Raw genomic sequence first — 13,661 nt, forward strand, 5'->3', positions numbered from 1 at the left:
ATGAAGTCTCACCTTGTGACCCATTCTATGTATCTGTTGTTCGTCATGTAGGTTGAAAGGGGTGTATCTTGGCTATAAAAGACCTTTGTACTTTTGTCTCGCCACTCTCAACGGATTATTAGAAATGGTGAATCATTGACAAGTCATTGCTATTGCAAAGCTCTCATTATTAAAGATTTAGTTTAAGTATAACTCTGACTTGTGTGATAAGTTTGTCTCTCCTCATTTGATAGTAAAGAAATGAACCACCACAGCCCCCATTCTCATCGACGGGGCTGTAGTGGAGCAGGTTGAGAGCTTCAAGTTCCTTGGTGTCCACATCACCAACAAACTATCATGGTCCAAACATACCAAGACAGTCGTGAAGAGGGCACGACAAAGCCTATTCCCCCTCAAGAGACTGAAAAGATTTGGCATGGCTCCTCAGATCCTCAAAAATGTCTACAGCTGCACCACCGAGAGCATCCTAACTGGTTGCATCACCACCTGGTATGGCAACTGCTCGGCCTCTGACCGCAAGGCTCTACAGAGGGGATTGCGTACAGCCCAGTACATCACTGGGGCCAAGCTTCCTGCCATGAAGGACCCCTATACCAGGCGGTGTCAGAGGAAGGCCCTAAAAATGGTCAAAGACTCCAGCCACCCTAGTCATAGACTGTTCTCTCTGCTGCCGCACAGCAAGCAGTACCGGAGTGCCAAGTCTAGGTCCAAAAGGCTTCTTAACAGTTTCTACCACCAAGCCATAAGCCTGCTGAACAGCTAATCAAATGGATACCCATACTATTTGCATTTCTGGGCGAGAGATTCATGTTTTATGTGTGTGACCAGGTCGACCGTACATCATCTGGGCCGACAGTCAAAGGCGCTTGCTTACCCAACTTGGGGGAATTGTTGAGCTACTCTTAGATGGAATATGTCTGGAGTGACTTCCTGTCATTCTGGCCGGTATTGTCCTCACTCAGTTGCGACAGACTGAGGCAACCTTTTCACCCAGTTGTCTCCCCTCACACACATACACATACATAGGGTCACGTGTTCTGCAGATGCTTGCATGGGGTAGCTTGACTATATAAATGCTCCTGTATTCTTTGTACAGGAGGCTCTCACTCCATCTCACCTGCGTGGGTGGTGCGACCAGCCTCCTCATTATAATACGTTTTTAATAAAAGTAATACCTTAATTGATTTTGCCTCTCCTCATTATTAGTTACAGGTAGAATTTCCACCACACTATGTAGACCGGTGGGGACCTGATCCTCAATCAGAACTTCTACACTGAGACTCTTTGTGGATACGGGCCCTGTTCTTGATGAATTTTGTCTTAAGTGTGGGACCATGCCTTTAAATTACCAAAACATTAAAGATTGTCAAGTAGTCACATCAACTAACACGTTTGCATAGTACTCATAGCAATCCCTCATTACCCAATCAGAAGATGCTTCATAGCAGGGTGCTCATATCAGATTTTTTGATCCAACATCCTCTCACTCTGTATCTCTTAGTCAGTAGACATGGAGGATGGGAAGATTGATCTGCTGCTGGTCAAAAAGGAGACAGTAGAAGACGGACCAGAAAGCATTAATCTGCTGAGTGGATTAAAGATGGGGGAGCAAGGTAAGGAAGAAATACATATAGCCTACATACAGTAATAGATCTTCAATGGGAATAGTGATGGATCTGGCTTTTATTTTCTCTTCATTCATAAAATTAAATCAATACAACTTATGTTTACATACTAAAACACACACAATTTATGAACTTGACCAGGTAATTGACTCAAATTCCATTGGGCCCGTGGGACGACATCACTGAGCAAGCCAGGACCAAAGGCAACATAGTGGAGGTCAGTGGATGGGACAGAGTCCTCAACTGTTAACCACAGCTAGAAACAGACAGTCGAACACAAAACGACAACCGAACTTAGTCTCCATGACAACAGGGTGAAGCACAGATGTGGTCTGTGGGGACGGTATACGGCGGGAGAGAACAGATTTGGCTAGAGATGTTTCGTCCTGCTCCTATAATTGTGATTCAGAGAGACTGATGGCACCTAAAGTTAACCCCCTAACAGGTGCTGCCTTCAGCCTGCCTTCTATAGGATCTATCAACTGGAACATGGACCCTGTGACAACACAGGGTCCACGTCCTCACACTCTCCTAATGTTAAACCAGACCTCAGATAATGCCTCAAGACTAAATGGCTACACAAGCCCATTGACAAATGACAGTAGTAGAGATGTAACCAGTAAAGTTGGCAGCGCCAAAGAGAAGCACTTCCTGTGTTTGTTCTGTGGGAAAGCCTTCAGTTTCCCCAAACAGGCTGAGATCCACCAGAGGGTCCACACAGGGGAGAAACCGTTCAGCTGCCCCCAGTGTAAGAAAAGGTTCTCCCACCAGCACCAGATGCACCTGAAGGTCCATAAGGAAGAAAGGCTGTTTGCCTGTATGCACAGCATGTAATGACATGTAATATAGTACTAATTAGTTTGTAGTTAATTCTGTTGGTTTTGGATGTAGTGAAATGAGGAAAGAAAGAGTATGATGAGGCAGAGTAGATGATATGGTGATGGTTGGTGTGATGGTGTCTGTACAAATGCTTCACTGATGAAGTGACAAACTTTGTCCCTTTAGAGACTGGTGTTTTATAGTGAGATAATGATAGTGCCTTAATTCATGTTTACTTGACATGAAGTAGTGAAGCAGTGTGCTATGTAATGTTGAACCTTATTAAAGTATTCTCAAATGTATTTTATCAAAGCGAGAGTACCACATTTACACAAAAGGAAAAGTGTTACAATAGTGAGAAGTTATTCTACTTGTCACGTATCGTTTTGTGCAATAAACGTGATTTGTAATGCCGTTTTGTTGAAATTAAATACTAAATTGATTGTGCTGACAGACTTGGTTATTTTTGTATCATTGTAGAGACCGAGTGTTGGCTCCATATTGTTAGGTACTTGAATCCCAGTGTTAGAGATGGGCTTGACTGTGGTTAACATGTAATAATATGCCATGTTTGTGTGTAAAGCAAAGAGTTTCTTATATAAACCGTTATGCTTTTCTGTACAATCTTTGTTTGCAGTCTGCAGTCCTTGAAGACCTGCTGATATCCAGTGTTACTAGCGGCAGACACTGGACCTCTGAGGCGGATGGTCACAAACTTTGGACCAGGACAATGCATCAGGAGCCATTCCCGAGTCAGAACCCAACCGTGAGGGACAGAGACTCAACCACAACCATTACACACAGTACCTTCAGAAAGTATTCACACCCCTTGACTTTTTCCACATTTTGTTGTGTTACAGCCTGAATTTAAAATTGATTAAATGTAGATGATTTGTGTCACTGGCCTACATACAAAACCCCATAATGTCAAAGTGGAATTATGTTTTTCGAAATGTTTACAAATTGATTAAAAATGAAAAGCTGAAATGTCTTGAGTCAATAAGGATTCAACCCATTTGTTCAGGAGTAAGAATTTGCTTAACAAGTCACATACAGTGAGTCCATGCAACTTGTGCAATAATATAGTGTTTAACATAATTTCTGAACGACTCCTCTACCCTACACACACTTATCTGTAAGGTCCCTCAGTCGAGCAATGGATTTCAAACACAGATTCAACCACAAAGACCAGGGAGGTTTTCCAATGTCTGTTGGTAGATGGGTAAAAAAAACATAAACATACATTCAATATCCTTTTGATCACGGTGAAGTTTTTTAATTATCTCTATTTAACTAGGCAAGTCAGTTAAGGACAAATTCTTATTTACAATGACGGCCTTAACTGCCTTGTCCAGGGGCAGAACGACAGATTCTTTTTTTCTTTCTTCTTAAATTTTACCCCCTTTTCGTGGTATCCAATCGCTAGTAATTACTATCTTGTCTCATCGCTACAACTCCCGTACGGGCTCCGGAGAGACGAAGGTTGAAAGCCATGCGTCCTCCGAAGCACAACCCAACCAAGCCGCACTGCTTCTTAACACAGCGCGCCTCCAACCCGGAAGCCAGCCGCACCAATGTGTCGGAGGAAACACCGTGCACATGGCCCCCTTGGTTAGCGCGCACTGCGCCCGGCCTGCCACAGGAGTCGCTGGAGCGCGATGAGACAAGGATATCCCTACCGGCCAAACCCTCCCTAACCCGGACGACGCTAGGCCGGTCGCGGCCGGCTGCGACAGAGCCTGGGCGCGAACCCAGAGATTCTGGTGGCGCAGCTAGCGCTGCGATGCGATGCAGTGCCCTAGACCACTGCGCCACCCGGGAGGCCCAGAACGACAGATTCTTACCTTGTCAGCTCGGGGATTCGATCTAGCAACCTTTCGGTTACCAACGCTCTAACCACTAGGCTACCTGCCGCCCCAAATACACCCGGTCGCTACAAAGATACAGGCGTCCTTCCTAACTCAGTTGCCAGAGAGGAAGAAAACCGCTCAGGGATTTCCCCATGAGGCCAATGGTGACTTTAAAACAGTTACAGAGGTTAATGGCTGTGATAGAAAACTGACGATGGATCAGCAACAGCACCATTGTAGTTACTCCACAATACTAACTTAATTTACAGAGTGAAAAGAAGGAACAGATTAAAAAAATTCCAAAACATCTATCCTGTTTGCAACAAGGCACTAAAGTAATACTGCAAAGAATCTGGCAAAGCAATTAACTTTTTGTCCCGAATACAAATTATGTTTGGGGCAAATCCAATACAACACATAAATGAGTACCACTCTCCATATTTTCAAGCATAGTGGTGGCTGCATCATGTTATGGGTATGCTTGTGTATGGGGAGTTTTTCAGGATAAAAGAGAAACGGAATGGAGTTAAGCACAGGCACAATGTGTATTATTGTTATGAATCTCCCATGGTTGTAGAAAACATTGCCACCCAATAATTGACTTTGGCTGTATTTATACGGATGTATGTCACCGCGTCACTGTGTTTATTCTACAGTCCTTGACCTCAAGCTGTTTGCAGTAAATGGCCTATAAGTTACCTTCAGGTGATGACTGAGGTGAAATATTAAACTTGAACTAAATTGAACCTGTAGTTGATATTCCAGACTGTCTGGTCTTTACAAACGGGTTCAGAGTGTACAACATGTTGACTTCTGGGTCATGTCATTTGATTTCAATCACTTTTTGACCACACTCCTTTTGATTCGAACTAAACTTTCAATACGTATTTGCCCATGGTAGAAGTGGTCAGAAAGTAACATTTTGGACCCGAGTGCCAGAACATTCAGGAGAGGGAGGTGCTCAAAATTGACCCATTTGGCATACCTCATCATACCATGAGATTAATGTCTTCATCACTGGGAAAGATAAACAGTTGAATTGAATATCATTTTAAAGTTTGCATACAGGATTGTCAAACTATTGGACAATTTCCTGAAAAAAAAGTTAATAAAAAAACATTTATTTTACCTTTAATGTCAATTATCTGAAAACAAATAAAAAATATATATTTTGCATATGTTGCAGTTTTTGACCATATTTGACATAATCTGAGATGTTTGTGTTGTGCCCGTCATCGGTTGAGACACAGCATGCTCTTGAATACAGGGTGGGTGTTATGTTTTGGCTGATTAATGTACTAAAATGGGAATAACATTGACATTTCTACTTTCAAATGGTACCACAAAGATGGTTGGAGGTCCACATATCAGAGAATGTTGACTTGAATGAGATATCAGTTAAATTAACACTGTCAATCTTCCATATGAAACCTATTGATATCATAGGAATATAGATAATAGAATAGACATTCCCATTTAAGTTGTTAATCAACAGTGGGTGGACCGGCAGCCATCTTTGTAAATAGTAATTGGAAGTTAAAATATCAATTTCAATATCAATGGTGTACCAGCTAAATTGCAGTGGTCTGAAGGGTAGGCCCATTCTATGAATTATATTTATATGATTGAAATAACACCCACCCTGTATTCAAGAGTATGCTGTGTCTCAACCGATGGTGAGCACAACACATACACCTCAGAGGATGTAAATTAGGGTCTAAACTACAACATATGCAAAAATAAATGAAACAAATCTGAGTTTATGCGGTTTTAGATACAGTACTTTAGATTTTTTCATAAAAAAACATTTATTTCAAGAAATTCTAAATATTTTGACAACCCTGTTTTTAAGCTTTTAAATTATATCAAACTCAACAATAATCTTTTCCAGTGATGAAGATATGGATGTCTCATGGTATGGTGGGGTATGCAAAAAGGGGCAGCTCTATCTCACGAATGTTTTGGCATTCAGGTCCAAGAATGTCACTTTCTGACCACTTCTACCATGGGCAAATATGTATGTAAAGTTTAATTCAAATCAAAAGGGGTGTGGTCAAAAAATGATTAAAATCAAATGGAATGCCCTTTCTGTTTAGGAGGGTACTTAACCACAAACCCCTCATTAACTTGTCATTTGAAACAATGTGGCCAATCAGCTTAAATCCAATCGTTTTTTTCATATTGAACATACATATTAAACTGTACACAACCAGCGCAATATGTATGTCCAATATGAAAAAACGATTGGATTTAAGCTGATTGGCCACACTTTAAAAGCCACAAAATGAGCAGAAACGCTCCACTGGGTGTAAACTCCGTAGATTTGGAAACAAGAAGTGCTACTTAGTAGAACAGACCCTTTTACTGCAACACAACGTACAGGTAATTCTGCAATAAATGATAGGAGTACACACACAAAAAAACATTGTTGAGCATTTAGACTTGAAAAAACAAATAAATCACATAATATCTCATAGAAATACTTTTAATTATTCTTTGTATGATAACTAGTATGAAATATTGATAATTGTGCACATTTCCCATCATTTTCAACCCAATTATTAATTCCTTACAAAAAACATTGCAGTTTCGTAACTGCAGTTTTGGACCCAGTAATTGCAGAATAATTGCAGTTTGCTGTGGTTGAACTGCAGTTTTGTTGCACTGTAACTGCAGTTACATTGCAAAATTACTTAATTAAAACATTTTGGATGCATTATAGGCCTATAGTGTATTGCATTGGGACCAATGGAGTGGGTGGAGTAGAACGTGTTGCTGGCATATAGACCTCAGCCCTCCATGAAATAACGTAATATATAGACTTTAGTGAGTAATCACAACCCCACTTTTACTTTGGGCACCTAGAAGTTGTCTCTATAAGCCAATATGTTATTGAAGGCCTATAGTGTATTGCATTGGGACCAACGGTGTGGGTGGAGTTGAAAGTGTTGCTGGACATACAGTATAGACCTCAGTCCCCCATGAAATAACACCATACAGCTTCTACAGACACTAGTGAGTAATCCCAACCCCACTTTTACTTCAGCACCTAGAATAGTTCTCTCTAAAAGCCAATATGTATATAATGTATAGTGTATTGCATTGGGGGGATTTACTTGACCTTGGAACATGTTTAAAACCCCAATGTAATGAAAATATCACTTAAATATGAATCATGGTTAATGTTTAGACAATTACGTTTCACATATCATGAATTAGTACAGGTTATTGAAACTGTTCTACTATTACATGGGAAACTTTTAATTTGAAATATTTAGAAAATCCGTGACCCGGAAGTACTTTTTATGTGTCGGGACAAGGCGCTGGTGTAAACAGTGACCAATAACGATTTCACCGTTAGAGTTTTACTATAGACGTTTATTTATTAACACTCTGGAACTCAAAATATGAATAATTTAGCAGTATAACATAATATACATACCCCATGTAGTGAGTAATTTGCGTTTGAAACGGGACTTGCTTGATAGATGTTATCTAGGTAACGCTAGCTACCTAGCTGCGTAGCTAACAATGGCTAACTGTATGGTTTTTCACACTCAAATAGCCTCTATCATGGAGGTGCTGGCGAATGCAGCCGTGGCAGAGATATGTAAAGTAGTAGACGACGACTATGCAGTGTTCCGTTTGGAAATAACTCAAAGCCAGAAAGAAAACAGGGCATTGCGGAGGAAACTACAGCTACTGGAACTGAAGGTGTCACGCGAGCGCGTCCTTGCCAGTCGTCCCAGAAGTATCAAGATCCTCGACCGATACAGAGGAATGGCAAGAGGTACATTTTGCAGAATGCCGAGGCCTGTCGCCCGGTTCCGCTCTACGCATGTGTGACTTTAGATTTGTTAACCACATACTATATATGGTTAACCAGAATTGGGTGTTGGATAGTATGTAATAATTCCCCAGATTACTTAACTAGATATCTTGCGCAAAAACACAATATCATAACCTAACCAGATTCTTGATTTACTACATTGTATGTTATTTACTCATTGAAAACAATGTGATGCATGGAACATAATACATCAATCAATAAATAGTATATCAAGAAGTTATGAGAAGTGTTACCTTACATCCTTGCCAATTCTAGACAGTATCAATAGTGTACAATATAGTGTTGAACATTGACAGTACCTAACCACCGCTTTTCCACCAATCACTCTCTCAGGTGAAGGACATCTCACTGGAGGCCACAGGAGCTTTGTGAAGCCAGTTGGACACAATACATGGAGAGATGACCAACCAATCACTGTTGATGAGGGGAATGGAACCTCAACCCAGCACGTTATTGTGATAGAGGTTAGTGTAATAGTGTTGCATTAAAAACAATGAGTTACTTTGTAAATCAAATGTGTCCCGTTTATTTCAGAAAGGTTCCCCTCAGCTATTCACTTGCTTACATGTACATCCTTATTTATCTGCCAATGGGGAGTTTGTGAGACTTCCCTATGACATTGTTATCCAATTCTTACATGCTGACTACACCGGCCACACGTGTGCGCCATCTCGCGCATGTTGATTTTGTCTATCCACACCAGACACGATCAGGACATGCAGGTTGAAATATCAAAGTGAACTCTGAACCAACTATATTCATTTTGGGACAGGTCGTTACACTGTGAGGGAAATGTTATGTTTATGTATCAAATCAATGCTACTTTCTAATAACTAATTAGGAAGGTTCATGCAGGTGACTGACTGATCGTGTATGGAGGAATCCTCACTATCACTGTTCCTCAACTTGGCAATACGCCCAGAATATTGCTATGGGAACAACCAAGGTATCTCAGTTTCAAGATCTCAACTTGGAGAGAGAGAAAGCCTCGTGAGGTATTGGTCAGTCAGATGTGCTAGCCACTGGTAGTGATGAATTAATTATGTTAAATCATGCAAATATAACTTGTCTGTGTATAGCCGTATATAAGACAACTGTTGGGACCGCCCCAACGGAGCTTCTGATAGACCTGTATGGGTTTGTTGTAACCTCTCCAGCTTGCTGATAAAATAGTTATTCATTTTAAGATTGACTTCAGGTGTCCTTGGTGTTGAATTTCCACCACAACACATATGAAACATTCATGGACATTTAGCTAACTAGCTTGCTGTTGCTAGCTAATTTGTCCTGGGATATAAATATATATCTATATATATTTTTTGTTGCTGGATCTTTGTAGAATATCGACCCATTTTGAGTCATAGAAAACGATGTGTTCTCTACTCTAACTGTGAACCCACAGATACAAGGGGAAACCTAGTTGGTTTCTAGTAATCTCTCCTTGTTCAGTCTTCTTCTGTGGATTTTACAGTTGAAGTCGGAAGTTTACATACACCTTAGCCAAATACATTTGAACTCAGTTTTTCACAATTCCTGACATTTAATCCTAGTAAAAAATCCCCTGTCTTAGGTCAGTTAGGATCACCACTTTATTTTAAGAATGTGAAATGTCAGAATAATAGTAGAGTGATTTATTTCAGCTTTTATTTCTTTCATCACATTCCCAGTGGGTAAGAAGTTTACATACACTCAATTTGTCTTTGGTAGCATTGGCTTTAGATTTTTTAACTTGGGTCAAACATTTCGGGTAGCCTTCCACAAGCTTCCCACAATAAGTTGGGTGAATTTTGGCCCATTCCTCCTGACAGAGCTGGTGTAACTGAATCAGGTTTGTAGGCCTCTTTGCTCACACACGCTTTTTCAGTTCTGCCCACACATTTTCTATGGGATTGAGGTCTTTATGATGGCCACTCCAATACCTTGAGTTTGTTGTTCTTAAGTTAAGCCTTTTTGCCACAACTTTGGAAGTATGCTTGGGGTCATTGTCCATTTGGAAGACCCAATTGCGGCCTTCCTGACTGATGTCTTGAGATGTTACTTCAATATATCCACATCATTTTTTCCCCTCATGATGCCATCTATTTTGTGAAGTGCACCAGTCCCTCCTGCAGCAAAGCACCCCCACATCATGATGCTGCCACCCCCGTGCTTCACGGTTGGGATGGTGTTCTTTGGCTTGCAAGCCTCCCCCTTTTTCCTCCAAACATAACAATGGTCATTATGGCCAAACAGTTTTCTGTAATTTTCCAAGCTGTTTAAAGGCACAGTCAGTATGTAAACTTATGACCCACTGGAATTGTGATACAGTGAATTAATCTGTCTATAAACAATTGTTGGAAAAATGACTTGTGTCATGCACAAAATAGATGTCCTAACCGACTTGCCAAAACTATAGTTTGTTAACAAGAAATTTGTGGAGTGGTTGAAAAGCGAGTTTTAATGACTCCAACCTAAGTGTATGTAAACTTCCGATTTCAACTGTATGTCTATTATGTATGTACTAGGCACATGATCTGAGCCAAATGGGAGTCTAGGTATGTACCACTATCCGATTAGGGGGGTCAATGTAGCCTATGTTGTTTTGTGTCCCCACTTTGGTTCTGAAATCACAATCACCCACTAATTAACTTGTCATGTTTGCAGAGGAAGTGTTGGAGCTCGTAATGTATCAATATTGATTGTTAAAAAATGATCTATGACATCGCCAATGAATAGAAGCACAACTTTGGATTTCACCCCCATCTCAAAAGCAAATGGTTTCGACCATTTGGAAGTTTAGTGAGCTTCTTTTCTCCTCCCGTTTTGACCATGCAGTGCGCCAGATTGCTGTCCTCGTTCTGAAATGATGAGCTTTACCCTGTATATCTAAAAATTACCATATACACTGATTGTTTGAAGCAAACCTACCAAAACGTATTGCTGATGGTGAACCTGAACAATCGAAACTCAAATCTATTGTAAGCCCCAGTTCAGCAGCTTAACTAGGCTACTGATTTTTCCTGGGGTTGTTCGGCATGCAAGCTGACTTGTAGACCAATGACTGTCGACACGGGTACATTCTTAGTTTGACACTGAATAGAGGACGCATTAGTTGTGACAAAAGATGAGGTAAGGTATAAATAAAGTAACATGTTAGTGAATCAGCGCTTCGTAATGTTTGAATGGACTTTCTGACCGAAGCGTGCTACATTTGGATCGGTTTGGGATACGCGGACCAATGCAGTTGTATCTGTAACATTTCAATTGGGACCGATGCGTTTTGGTTAAATAGTTACATCCCTTCCAATTTTACTCATGAATAATAACCTCCTCTCTTCTTGTCAGTCTGCAGATGTAGAGGCTGCAGATCCTGGAGGATCATCTCTGGTCAAGCAGGAGAGGACTGAAGGAGAGGAGGACCGACAGCACAGCAGAGACATCCAGACTGGAGCAGCGGCTGTAGTGGCGCACCCTGTAGCCACAGAGGACCTTGCCACCGCCCCCCAGCCCAGGAACCAATGCAGCATCACGGAGGTCAGTGGAACGCCGAACGCCGTCCTCAAGTCAGAGACAGACACCGAGACTTTAACTGTAACACAAAGGCATTTACACACAGGATCTGACCACAGATCAGACCCAGAGAGACTGGGGCCACTGGGATGTCCTCCTGCTTCCGGCTCAGAGTATATACTTTACGGTAACCGAAGCCTGAGGACGGTTCATTCCCATCCGGACTCAGGTGACGCGTTACAGACTGGCAATGATCCGTCTTGTTATTACACTACAGAGATGGACCCTGGCAACATATCCTTGGGTTTAGAGACACAGACTGATCAGTCTAGAGGGGACTGGAACCGGTACAGTAGTAGTGTATACTCTGAAGGGTGCCTAGATAAGAAAGGGGAGGGTTTGGTCATAGATGAAGTGACTGTAAAAGTGGAAGGCGACGTTCCTCCCACATGGAATGCAGATAGTCACCTAGGAGATGGACACTCACAGGGCAGAGGTTTCTTAGATTACAGGGAAAGCTTAGAGACAAATCCAAATGTCGTGACCCACTCCCCTTTACACTCGCTCAGGGATCCCGACCCAGTGTCCACATCGATGGGGCCTTCCAATTCACACGGCCGCGTCCTTTTTGATCAGGTATTGAACTCAAACGACAGGGCTATATCAGGCAATAGTAAAGAGAAACAATTCCTCTGCATGTTCTGTAACAAAGGCTTCAGCTGCCCCCAGACTGTGGAGATCCACCAGAGGACCCACACAAGGGTGAAACCCTTTAGTTGTACCCAGTGTCACATGCGCTTCACACAGGCTGGTGACCTGAAAAGGCACCACAGGGTCCACACAGGGGAGAAACCCTACAGCTGCCCCCAGTGTCATATCCGCTTCACCCAGGCTAGCAGCCTGAAGAGGCACCTGAAGGTCCACACGGGAGAAAGGCCGTTCGCCTGTACACACTGCGGGAAGAGGTTCTCAGAGAGGAGCTACCTCCGGATACACCAGCAGAAAAACCATTCCACTAAATAAAAACCATTCCTATTCATAGCTTATTAAGTTTAGATCAAGCCCTGCATTAAAGACAAAGATGAATTGTCAGTGTTGTCAGCAGAAAATATCCACAGATGAATTTGGAATACCGAGAGTAATAGATTTCAGTGTTGAATATTCCTGGGTAGAATATTGCATCCAGACATTGTGTGATATATAAGGCATATATAAGCCTAAAAGGTCTGTTATATATTGTGTTTGTACTGTGTAGGTTATATGATGTTCGCAAATGCCTATTTCATTACTTCCATTCAACTACTAAATTTTTTCCCCCCGACTCCTTTAATTAGAAAATGTAGGCAGTTTATCAACTTCATGCAGATTTTTTGTTGAGACGTGTATGTGTGGTTTTCATATGGTGTATTTAAAACTTGTTTATATTTAGTAAACACAAAATGGGACTTTTCATTCTGACTTTCATTGAGACTCTCTTTAGTATACATCACATCTGATCTCACCCTATTCTGCATACACCCAACAGTGCATTATAACCAATTTACACCTAAATATACCTACACGTACCCATAGTCTATTATACTGACAAACACCCTGTCGTCTATTACGCTAACAAACACCCTGTCGTCTATTACGCTAACAAACACCCTGTCGTCTATTGCGCTAACAAACACCCTGTAGTCTATTACACAGTAACAAACACCCTGTAGTCTATTACACTAACAAACACCCTGTCGTCAATTACGCTAACAAACACCCTGTCGTCTATTACACTAACAAACACCCTGTAGTATATTACACTAACAAACACCCTATATAGTCTGTTACACTAACACCCTATAGTCTATTACACTAACAAACACCCTGTCGTCTATTACGCTAACAAACACCCTGTCGTCTATTACGCTAACAAACACCCTGTCGTCTATTACACAGTAACAAACACCCTGTAGTCTATTACACAGTAACAAACACCCTGTAGTCTATTACACTAACAAACACCCTATAGCAGGGCTGCCCAACCCTCTT

At 41.5% G+C, this 13,661-nt stretch overlaps 1 protein-coding gene across 1 annotated transcript in view; it reads left to right on the top strand.

The window, feature by feature from the left end:
* LOC120034814 (zinc finger protein 19-like) overlaps positions 1–13,661 on the top strand; it is a 295,463-nt gene that overhangs the window by 92,194 nt on the left and 189,608 nt on the right. The gene's annotated exons all lie outside the window — the stretch shown is intronic.

This window comes from Salvelinus namaycush, chromosome 42 (assembly GCF_016432855.1).
Source record: "Salvelinus namaycush isolate Seneca chromosome 42, SaNama_1.0, whole genome shotgun sequence".
Lineage (NCBI taxonomy): Eukaryota > Metazoa > Chordata > Actinopteri > Salmoniformes > Salmonidae > Salvelinus > Salvelinus namaycush.